This window comes from Ovis canadensis, chromosome 1, assembly GCF_042477335.2.
Source record: "Ovis canadensis isolate MfBH-ARS-UI-01 breed Bighorn chromosome 1, ARS-UI_OviCan_v2, whole genome shotgun sequence".
NCBI lineage: Eukaryota > Metazoa > Chordata > Mammalia > Artiodactyla > Bovidae > Ovis > Ovis canadensis.
In genome coordinates this window covers 165,725,163-165,736,168 of record NC_091245.1, presented here as the reverse complement: position 1 = coordinate 165,736,168, position 11,006 = coordinate 165,725,163, and the positions used below count along the sequence as shown (strand labels likewise).

At 36.2% G+C, this 11,006-nt stretch overlaps 1 pseudogene; it reads right to left on the bottom strand.

The window, feature by feature from the left end:
* Nucleotides 1–9,823: 9,823 nt before the first annotated feature.
* On the bottom strand, nt 9,824–10,753 carry LOC138430548 (olfactory receptor 5H1-like; annotated as a pseudogene).
* Between the last annotated feature and the right edge of the window lie 253 nt (nt 10,754–11,006).

Genomic DNA, 11,006 nt, shown 5'->3' with positions numbered 1-11,006 from the left:
ATAAAGAAAAGAGAACTCTTATGCACTATTGGTGGGAATGTAAATTGGTTCAGCTATTACAAATAAGATTGATTTTCCTCAAAAAATTAAAAATAAAACTGTCATATGATCCCTAAGTGCCACATCTGGGTGTATAATCAAAAGGAAATGAAAACAAGTTATAAAAGGGATATCTGCACTGTAATATTTATTGCAACATTATCCACAATAGACAAGACACCTAGTGTCCATCATAGGATGGGTGGATAAAGAAGACAAGGTGGATAGTGTGGTGTGTATGTATGTATACATGCATACATACATACATACATATATATATACATATACACAAACACACACACACAATTGAATATTATTCAGCCATGAGGAAGAATGATACTCTGCCATTTGTGAAAACATGAATGGACCTGGAGGACGTTATGCTTGCTAAGTAATTGAGAAAGACAAATACTGGATACAGGATGCTTGGGGCTGGTGCACGGGGATGATTCAGAGAGATGATATGGGGTGGGAGGTGGGAGGGGGATTCAGGATCGGGAGCTTGTATACACCCGTGGTGGATTCATGTCAATGTATGGCAAAACCAATATAGTATTGTAAAGTAAAATAAAGTTAAAAAAAAAAAGAGAGAGAGAGAGAGAAAGACAAATACTGCATGGTATAATTCACATGTGGATCTAAAAAAGCAATACTTATGAAAACAGAGTAAAATGGTATTACTAGGGGATAAGGAATAAGAGAATAGGAGTAATGTTGTTTAAGGGTACAAATTTGTGACTAATAGATAAATAAGTCCTGGAATCTAATGCACAGTATAGTGAATGTAGACAAAAATATTTACCATAATCATTGAAAGTACTGAGACTAGATCTTAATTTTTCCCACCACAGAAATGACAATTATGTGACATGATAGAGTCCTAAATGTTACAGTGACAATCGTATTACCATATACAAATGTATCAAATTAGCATCTTATATATGTTAAATAATGGTTTTATGATAAATGCCATATGTATATTTAATTTAAAAGAAGGTATCCTTTCATTTGAATCTGCTCACCTACTATATTTTGGACTCTGAAAAAATTGTGTAAGATTTTCCAAAGTATATCACAGTGGAATAAAAGCTAATAAATGAGAGTAATCTTGCTTTTATACTTCAGTTTTTCATAAACTTGGAAGCAAAAACCCTTTAAAACTTAATGTAATTTTTGAGGACAAATTTTGTTTTCTTCTTAAAAAGCTATCATTTAGTGATCCACTAAGACTGTTAACTGTTAAGTTTACTAATATAAATTCTTTGGCCAAAATAGTTTTATTTTTCCATAATCAAAACATCAAAGTAAAAACACCAACTGAAAATTTTGGTTGTTTGTTTTAAAGTACTAAAAATACTCCACTTAATTATTCAGCAGAGTTAGAAATGTTCAATGTAAGTGCCTGAATTATTTAATAGAGTTCTTTTTTGTCTTTACCTGTATATTTTGAAGTTCTACCTTAATCTGAAAAGGTCATTGTGAATAACAGTTTGAATCTCATCCTGAATTTTCCACAATTCAGTTCTGAAAAGAGCTAGAAAGATAATGGCATAGTTGAAACCTAATAACAACTAAAAATGCTTAATAATTGCAGATAAATATATAAATGGATGTTAATACTAAAAGTAAAAATAAATTAGAATATCTCCCTTACCTAAATTTCACTAAGAATGTTTTGTAGGACCTCATGTTTCCTTCTTGGTCTTAGGTCTTACAGAATTTCAGAATATAAACTTTGGCCTCTAAAACATTTGGGATTAAAAGAATGAAAATCAGGAAACTGCAAATAGGTCAGAGTCAATAATTATGTTCCTTACAATGCGAAGTTAAAATTTTCCATCAAATCCTAAGGGATTTCCTTGCACAGACATGAGAGTATTTCTGTGGGGAGATTCAATCCCCTACACATAAAATGATGCCTTGTAAGACTATGAGGTTGAAGCACATAAAAACATGCCTTGTAAGACTAAAGTTGTTTGATGGTCACCTTGCTAATTATTATATATATTCTTATTAGATGCTGTTTATTATCTGCATAAATTTTAAATGAACTGAAAATAGTCTCATTAATTTTACCTTTTACTGAAACAATTAATATGCCTTATGAAAGATTATTAGAATTTTGAAAGGAGACTAAAAGATGTGATAGGTTCAGCCAGGGTCATTAACTTTACTCTGTTACTTACATTTGTCCCAGTATCTTTTAAAAACCTCTTTGAAAACTGTAATATCATTATTTATCCCTACATATGAATTACTGAGATGTTTCTCCTACCTTTTCAGTTTCCCTCAGCTGCTATTATCTTTCTTACCTTATTTTTCCCCTTCCTTCCACTTTGTTGTTCAGTCACTAAATTGTGTCCGACTCTTTGTGAGCCCCATGGACTGCAGCATACCAGCCTTCCCGGTCCTTAACTATTTCCCAGAGTTTGCTCAAACTCATGTCCATTGAGTCCGTGATGCCATCCAGCCATCTCATCCTCTCTCATCCCCTTCTCCTGCCTTCAATTTTTCCCAACATCAGGGTCTTTTTCAATGAGTCAGTTCTTCACATCAGGTGGCCAAAGTATTGGAGCTTCAGCTCCAGCATCAGTCCTACCAATGAGTATTCAGGGTTGATTTCCTTTAGGATTGACTCGTTTGATCTCCTTGCAGTCCAAGGGACTCTCAAGAACCTTCATTCCATTAATCACCTTCGATATGCTACATATTTATTTGTTATTGTATCACAAGGAGTCAGTCAGTCACTCCTTCCACCCAATCACCATTAGCATATAGACTTAAGAGGAAAGGGATTTCTCTGTTATGTTCACCCCTGTATATTTCTAACACTTTAAACAATATGTGACATTTTGTAGTGCTCAACAAATATTTGTCCAGTGAATGAAAAAATTATACTCTCCTACTCAAGAATTTGCAAGGTCTTTCATGGGTTTTTCACACAAGACCTTTTTTTTTTTTTTTTTTTTTTGGTCTTTTCAGATGCTACACAGTCTGTCTGTATTTTGCCTGTCACCTTTCTTTATTCCTCTCACCTCAGAGCACTTGGCCATGTGACTCTCTTCACTTTCTGTGCACCTGTTTAATTAATTTGCTTATGTTTCCCTCATCTAAAACATTGTCTTCCTCTCTCCTCCAAGAACTACACCATCCTCATCTCAAATCAAATCTCCCCTTAAGGACTTTCCTAGGTCCTTAAATTTATTTTTTCATTTCCTAATATACAAGATTATTGCTGTTCAGTCTCTCAGTCATTTCCGCTCTTTGCCACCCCCATGAAGTGCAGCATGCCAGGCTTCCTTGTCCTTTACCATCTCCCAGAGCTTGCTCAACTCATGTCCATTGAGTTGGTGATGCCAACCAACCATCTCATCCTCTGTCATCTGCTTCTCTTCCTGCCTTCAGTCTTTCCCAGCATCAGAGTCTTTTCTAATGAGTTGGCTCTTCACATCAAGTGACCAAAGTATACATGATACTTGTTTTTATATTGCATTTGCTACTTGATCAAGTATGACTTGTATGTGTCTTGATTTTAAGTCTTGACTATATATGCTTAAGTCAGCAAGTCACTGACCGTGTCATATGTATTTGGAACCTGCATTCACAAACTGAGCTAGATCCTCAGTATGTGCTTTTTTATTTTAAAATTTCAGTTCAGTTTAACCTTAATCAAGTGCTGCAATAGACATGGTGTTGGAAAAGATGGTGGGTAAAGTGAGCACAAAATGTGAGCGTAGGGGGATAAGACATTCTCAAGTTTTACAAATGCTTCTGATTAGAATCTCCTAGTGATGACAGAGACACTTACATTGCTAACTACCAAGCAATTTAGGCTGTGATATAAAAAAGTATAAATAAGTTATATTAAAATATAGTGAACAAAGTTAATTGTGACCTGGATGAATTTAAAAAAAAGGTTTCTAAGTGGAATTGTCATTCCTGATGAACCTTGAAGATAAATTAGGATTTTATAAGCAAAGCACATGAGGAAAGAATTAGCATGACGGAATCAAATGATAAAAGCCTAGAAACTTGAAAGAGCAAGACCTAAATAAAAGAGTAATAGCAAACTAGAGTGGTAGAAGTTTACTTATACATAATATAAAGAGAACAGGTAATATAAAGTGAATGGAGAATTAGATTGGAAGTTGTTCTGTTTTGGTTCCTTTCCATTGATTTTTTTCTGTCCTTTCCAATTTATCAAATCCTATTTCTTCTTAAAGTCACAACTAACTCTGAATGCCTGCTCCAAAGAACATCTAATTATCTTTCTAACCAAACTGTAGACTTTGACTCTACTGAAAATCTTCACTTTTAGCTTCTGTGATAACACTCACTGCTTCAATCTTCCTGATTGTTCCATCTGAGTCTTTTATGCTGAGTTGTGTTTCTTTCTTTTTCCTTAATTATACTAATGTTCCCCTGAGTTCTATACTTGATCTCATTCTTTCATTCTAGAATTTCCCCCAGATTGTCTCATCTCCTTATGTATTTCACCTATCTTCCAACTGCTGGTTGCTATACAATATGAGAGATTCCAAACCATTTTTGGTGTACATTCATGTCAGTAAAGTCATTTGGTATGTTTCTAAATATACACATTTTATTTATAAATTAGATAGATGTACCACACTGCTAAAATATTATGCATATTATAAAACATAAAAATGGAAATTAAAACAATAAGACTAAATGATAGAAATGATACTAAATTTTAATTTAAGATTTTAGATCATATTAGATATTGAAATTTCTTTTTAAATTATTGTTGCTCTTATAAAAAACTTTATAGCACCTCTCTTAGAGGCTCTTCCCTATGATTAAGCTCAGTGGCAAACTTTAACAAACCATTTGGGCAGGAGTTCTAATGACTCAGGCTACCTTGGGTCATTAGATTTGTGTCACCCCACCAGGTAAATAGCAATAATTAGCTTCAGTACTTCCTGAAGTCAATGGGAATATGACTGGTAGTGGAAGAATATGTAAGTGTATAAAGTTTTAAATGCCATGTCATCAGTTACAGATATGAAGACAGTAATGCTGCTGTATGTATTTTCTTCCTGTTTTGGTAAGAATACGTGTGTGTGTGTGTGTGTGTGTGTGTTTATACATATACAGATAATATATTTGTTTTCTTTCCACTATTATTCCCTATTCCTTGTCATACAACATAAGATGTATTGACTATATATCACTGTAATTAAGCATTGTTAATTAGACATCATAGTATTAAGTTCCCAGATATTAAGTGAGAGTAAACATCACTTAAGGATTTGACCTTCTCATCTGAGGAAAGGCTTAGTGCATTTTCAGTTGTATACAGCATAGTTGTATCATGTTAGGCAGAATTATGACCTTGTTGTCTTTATTTGAAGATTAAATACAGTAAGGAATAATGTATAGGTGTCAAATTGATAACAAAAACTTGTGATGGCTCACTTTATGTATCAGCTTCTCTGGGCCATGGGATATCCAGATATCTTGAAAATATTACCTATGGATGTGTGTCTGTGAGGGTGGTTCCAGACCTGATTAGTTTGGAGTTAGTAGACTGAGTAGAGAAAGCAGTGGCACCCCACTCCAGAGTTCTTGCCTGGAAAATCCCATGGATGGAGGAGCCTTGTGGGCTGCCGTCTATGGGGCTGCACAGAGTCAGACACGACTGAAGCGACTTAGTAGCAGCAGCAGTAGACTGAGTAAAGCAGATGCCTCTCCCTAATTTAACAACAACAACAACAAAGCAGTGGATCGTTGAATTTTCTCTCTGCTTGTCTCAGACATTGATCTTCCCATGTCTTTGATGGTTTTGGTTCTTAAGATTTCAGACTCAGATGGAAATGTATACTATTGATTCTACTGTCTCAGGCCTTTGAACTATGAACATCTATTTCCTTGGGTCTCCTGCTTGCAGAGGGCAGACTCTCAGTCTCTATAATTATATGTGCCAATATCTTATAATAAAACTCTTTATATGATATACATTTAGATAGATAGATATCTATATATATAGATTATATATTTGTATCATATTGGTTATGTTAACCACACAACCCTATGTTAACACAAATACTCACAGTACGTTTAGCAAGTTTCTTGCTTTATATCGAAAAGTAGAAGGAAATATCATGACAATACTGTTAGTCATTTCATTCAAATAGTTCAGTTCAGTTCAGTCACTCAGTCGTGTCCAACTCTTTGCGACCCCATAAATCACAGCACACCAGGCCTCCCTGTCCATCACCATCTCCCGGAGTTGACTCAGACTCACGTCCATTGAGTCCATGATGCCATCCAGCCATCTCATCCTCTGTCGTCCCCTTCTCCTCCTGCCCCCAATCCCTCCCAGCATCACAGTCTTTTCCAATGAGTCAACTCTTTGTATAAGGTGGCCAAAGTACTGGAGTTTCAGCTTTAGCATCAGTCCTTCCAAAGAAATCCCAGGGCTGATCTCCTTCAGAATGGACTGGTTGGATCTCCTTGCTGTCCAAGGGACTCTCAAGAGTCTTCTCCAACACCACAGTTCAAAAGCATCAATTCTTTGGCACTCAGCCTTCTTCACAGTCCAACTCTCACATCCATACATGACCACAGGAAAAACCATAGCCTTGACTAGACAGACCTTAGTTGGCAAAGTAATGTCTCTGCTTTTGAATATACTATCTAGGTTGGTCATAACTTTTCTTCCAAGGAGTAAGTGTCTCTTAATTTCATGGCTGCAGTCACCATCTGCAGTGATTTTGGAGCCCCCAAAAATAAAGTCTGACACTGTTTCCACTCTTTCCCCATCTATTTTCCATGAAGTGATGGGACTGGATGCCATGATCTTCATTTTCTGAATGTTGAGCTTTAAGCCAACTTTTTCACTCTCCACTTTCACTTTCATCAAGAGGCTTTTTAGTTCCTCTTGACTTTCTGCCATAAGGGTGGTGTCATCTGCATATCTGAGGTTACTGATATTTCTCCTGGCAATCTTGATTCCAGCTTGTGTTTCTTCCAGTCCAGCATTTCTCATGATGTACTCTGCATAGAAGTTAAATAAGCAGGGTGACAATATACAGCCTTGACGTACTGACATACTCCTTTTCCTATTTGGAACCAGTCTGTTGTGTCATTTAAATGGTATTAATATCTTCTCAGAAGTTAAAAAAATTCATATTCTGAAAGCATTTATAATGTCTAATATATGATTTGCTCCTAGTTCTACATACAAAGAATAATTTGGCAGCTGTGTTTGGGAAATAAGAGAGGATCCACAAAATGGGAGGAAAAGTAACTTGAGTTTTGTAAATCAAAAAGATATGTAGTTATGAAGGTGAGGGTCTCAGTGGTATCAGAAAGAATATACATAGAATCAGTGGTGAGATGAAGAGATGGGTGGAGCTGAAGATGAATCACTTATTATTCTTAGAGTATGTAGTGTGATAAAATGGACATTTAAGGACTTGAAGGCACAAACATCCAAACTCTTGTTTATTTCCATGTCCTTCCCATCCGCCCACTGAGCTATATAACCTTGTATCATCTCAAAGTTGTTTTATCTTTGACATTCATTGGATCATAGAGAAAGCAAGGAATTCCAGAAAAACATCTACTTCTGCTTCATTGACTACATGAAAGGCTTTGACTGTGTGAATCACAACAAACTGTGGAAAATTCTTAAAGACATGGGAATACCAGACCACCTTACCTGTCTTCTGAGAAACCTGTATGCATGTCAAAAAGCAATGGTTAGAACCTTACATGGAACGACTGACTGGTTCACAACTGGGAAAGGAGTGCAACAAGACCATATATTGTCACCTTGTTTATTTAACCTATACACAGAATGTGTGTTAATTGCTCAGTCATGTCCAGCTCTTTGCGACCCTGCGGACTGTAGCCCACCAGGCCCCTCTGTCCATGGAATTCTCCAGACATGAATACTGGAGCCAGTAGCCATCCCCTTCTCCAGGGGATCTTCCCAGCCCAGGGATAGAACTTGGGTGTCTTGCATTGCAGGCAGTTTCTTTACCATCTGAGCCATCAGAGAAGCCAGAGTACATCATGTGAAATGCCAGACTGGATGACTCACAAGCTGGGATCAAGATTGCTGGGAGAAATACCAACAACCTCAGATATGTAGATCATACCACTCTAATGGCAGAAACTAAAAAGGGACTGAAAAGCCTCTTGATGAGGCTAAAAGAGAAGAGTGAAAAAGCTGGCTTAAAACTCAAAATTCTGAAAACTAAGATAATTGCAATCACTTCATGGCAAATAGAAGGGAAGAAGTAAAAGCAGTGACAGATTTTATTTTCTTGGGCTCCAAAATCACTGCACATGATTACTGAAGCCATGAAATTAAAAGATGCTTGCTCCTTGTAAGGAAAGCTATGACAAACCTAGACAACATATTTAAAAGCAGAGACATCACTTTGCTGACAGAGGTCCGTATAACCAAAGCTATGGTTTTTCCAGTAGTCCTGTCTGGATGTGAGAGTTGGGCCATAAAGAAGCTGAGCACCAAAGAATTGATGCCTTTGAATTGTAGTGCTGGAGAAGACTCTTGAGAGTCCCTTGGACTGCATGGAGATCAAACCAGTCAATCCTAAGGGAAATCAATCCTGAATATTCATTGGAAGGAGTAATACTGAAGCTGAAGTTCCAGTATTTCAGCCACTTGATGCAAAGACCTGACTCATTGGAAAAGACCCCGATGCTGGGAAAGATTGAAGGCAAAAGGAGAAGAGGGCAGCAGAGGATGAGATGATTAGGTAGCATCACCAACTCAGTGAACATGCCTAGAAGATAGTGAAGGACAGGGGAGCCTGGTTGTGCTTCAGTCCATGGGGTCACGAAGATTCAGACACAACTTAGCGCCTGAACAATGACAACAACAAATATACATTTAAAGCTCCTCATTGTCAACAACACACTCCAATAACAACTACTGTTATTGTTAACTGTTAACAGTATATTACTGTTCTTAAAATCTTAATCTTTTGCCGATTTTTAATTCTAGAAAAATTGACCATTTTCTTTCCTTTTTTTTCTTCTCTTCTATGCCTACCCAACTTAAATCATTGTAATCTGTTAGTTTTCTAAATCAGTGAAGTTTTTCAGATTGACCTTCAAATACAAACAAAGCTAGAAAGGTCCTTAGAAAGTGTCACAGACAGTGAGAGACAACTTGCCTCTTTGCCTTTCTCTAAAAAAGCACACTAGCTAAGGGCATCTTTTACACTGTAGCTCTGACTTAATATCTTCTAATGCCATTTTTCCTCATTATTTTCTAATTTCTATTTCTTTATGTGATATGAGAGTTCATCCCTACTAAAGATTAATGATCAGTCAGATAAATTAGAAAGTAATACCTTTTGATGGCAGGCAGAATTCTGGGAATACTTCTGTTCATTCAAAGACAAACCTGCCTTCTTGTGGAGTTGCATGTGATACGAGGCTCTACAGCTGTGTGAGTATCAAATACATGATAAACTATTCAGAGGAACTCCACTAGCTTAGTATAGCTCGAATTTATAAAGTCACACATTGAAGAACATGCAAACATATGAAATATTTCCGTTTGTTTTCTACTTTACTTTTCTATGACATAAACAATTGATTAAATACCTTATATATTTTAGAATAAGATGAACAAATGCTTTAAAGTATTGTTAAGCACTAACATCTTAAGTCATTAAAATAATAGGACAATTATAAATGTAAAAGCTTTGAACACTAATCAGCATGTCGCAACATCTAACCTGTAATATTTTGTGTTGTTTTAATGAAAAAAGAACGTTTATTAGTATGATATCTACTCATTTCTTTTTAACATTTTTGTCAGTGAATCTATGGCTTTCTTATTTCTCAAGCTGTAGATAATTAGATTTAACAAAGGAATTATGACAAGGTAAAATAGAGAGCCCATCATAGCCTGATCATCTGCCTGTGCAGATCCACGGCACACATGCATGAAAAGAGGCACATAATGTAAAGAGACAGACAGCGGGTGGGCGCCACAGGTGGAGAAGGTCTTCCTCAGGCCTTCAACAGACTTCTTTTTAAAATTGTGAAGAGAACAAGTGAATAAGACACAAGAACATGAGAAAGGTGAACACCTGTATTGATCCAGAGAAAACAAATACTATCAGAAAATTAATGGAAGGGTCAGTACAGGACATCTTAAACAATGGTATAATATCACAGTAAAAGCGCTATACTATGATGGAATCACAAAAGGTTAATTTGAATAAAAAAGTGTTATGAAGTGTGGCATGAGAAAGGCCACCTAAAAATGACAAAGCTAGTAGCCAGATGCGCAGTCTATCTGTCAAAATCACTGGATAGTGTCACTGGTTTGCCTATGGCCACATAGCAATCATATGCCATTGTTGCCAGCAAAAAGCATTCTGTGGTTACACTGATTGCAAGGGAAAAAAATGTGTAACTTGCATTCAGTGAGAGAGATAATTTTGCTCTTGCCACAGAAGTTGACCAGCATCTTTGGAGTCACTATGGAGGATATCCAGGCATCAACAAATGCCAATCTTCCAAGGATTAAGATGAGAATATGAAGGTGAGGGTCATTGCAGAAGAGAACAATCAGACCAAGGTTTCCCACAATGGTGATGAGGTATATCACCAAGAAAAACGAGAACAAGGAGATTTGCCACCGTGGTTGATACTTAAGTCCTGTGAGAAAAAACTCCGTCAGCAATGTTGCTTTTTTCATTTCTGTATCCTTAATAGATGGCCTCGAAAAACAATGCAGTAAATGTGAAAAGAATATATATCAGAAGATTAAAAAAAAACATTTAGTTAGGCTGGTATAAATAAAACCATAAACTAGCCTGAATATGATTTTATTTACTCTTACTTTAATATGAGAAAAGTATTGGGGAAAATTGTTATATTTGGAAAATGTGATTATTTCAGTTCAAAATATGCACAAGAATAAACCTATTTAAAAAAAGGAAATTCTGAAC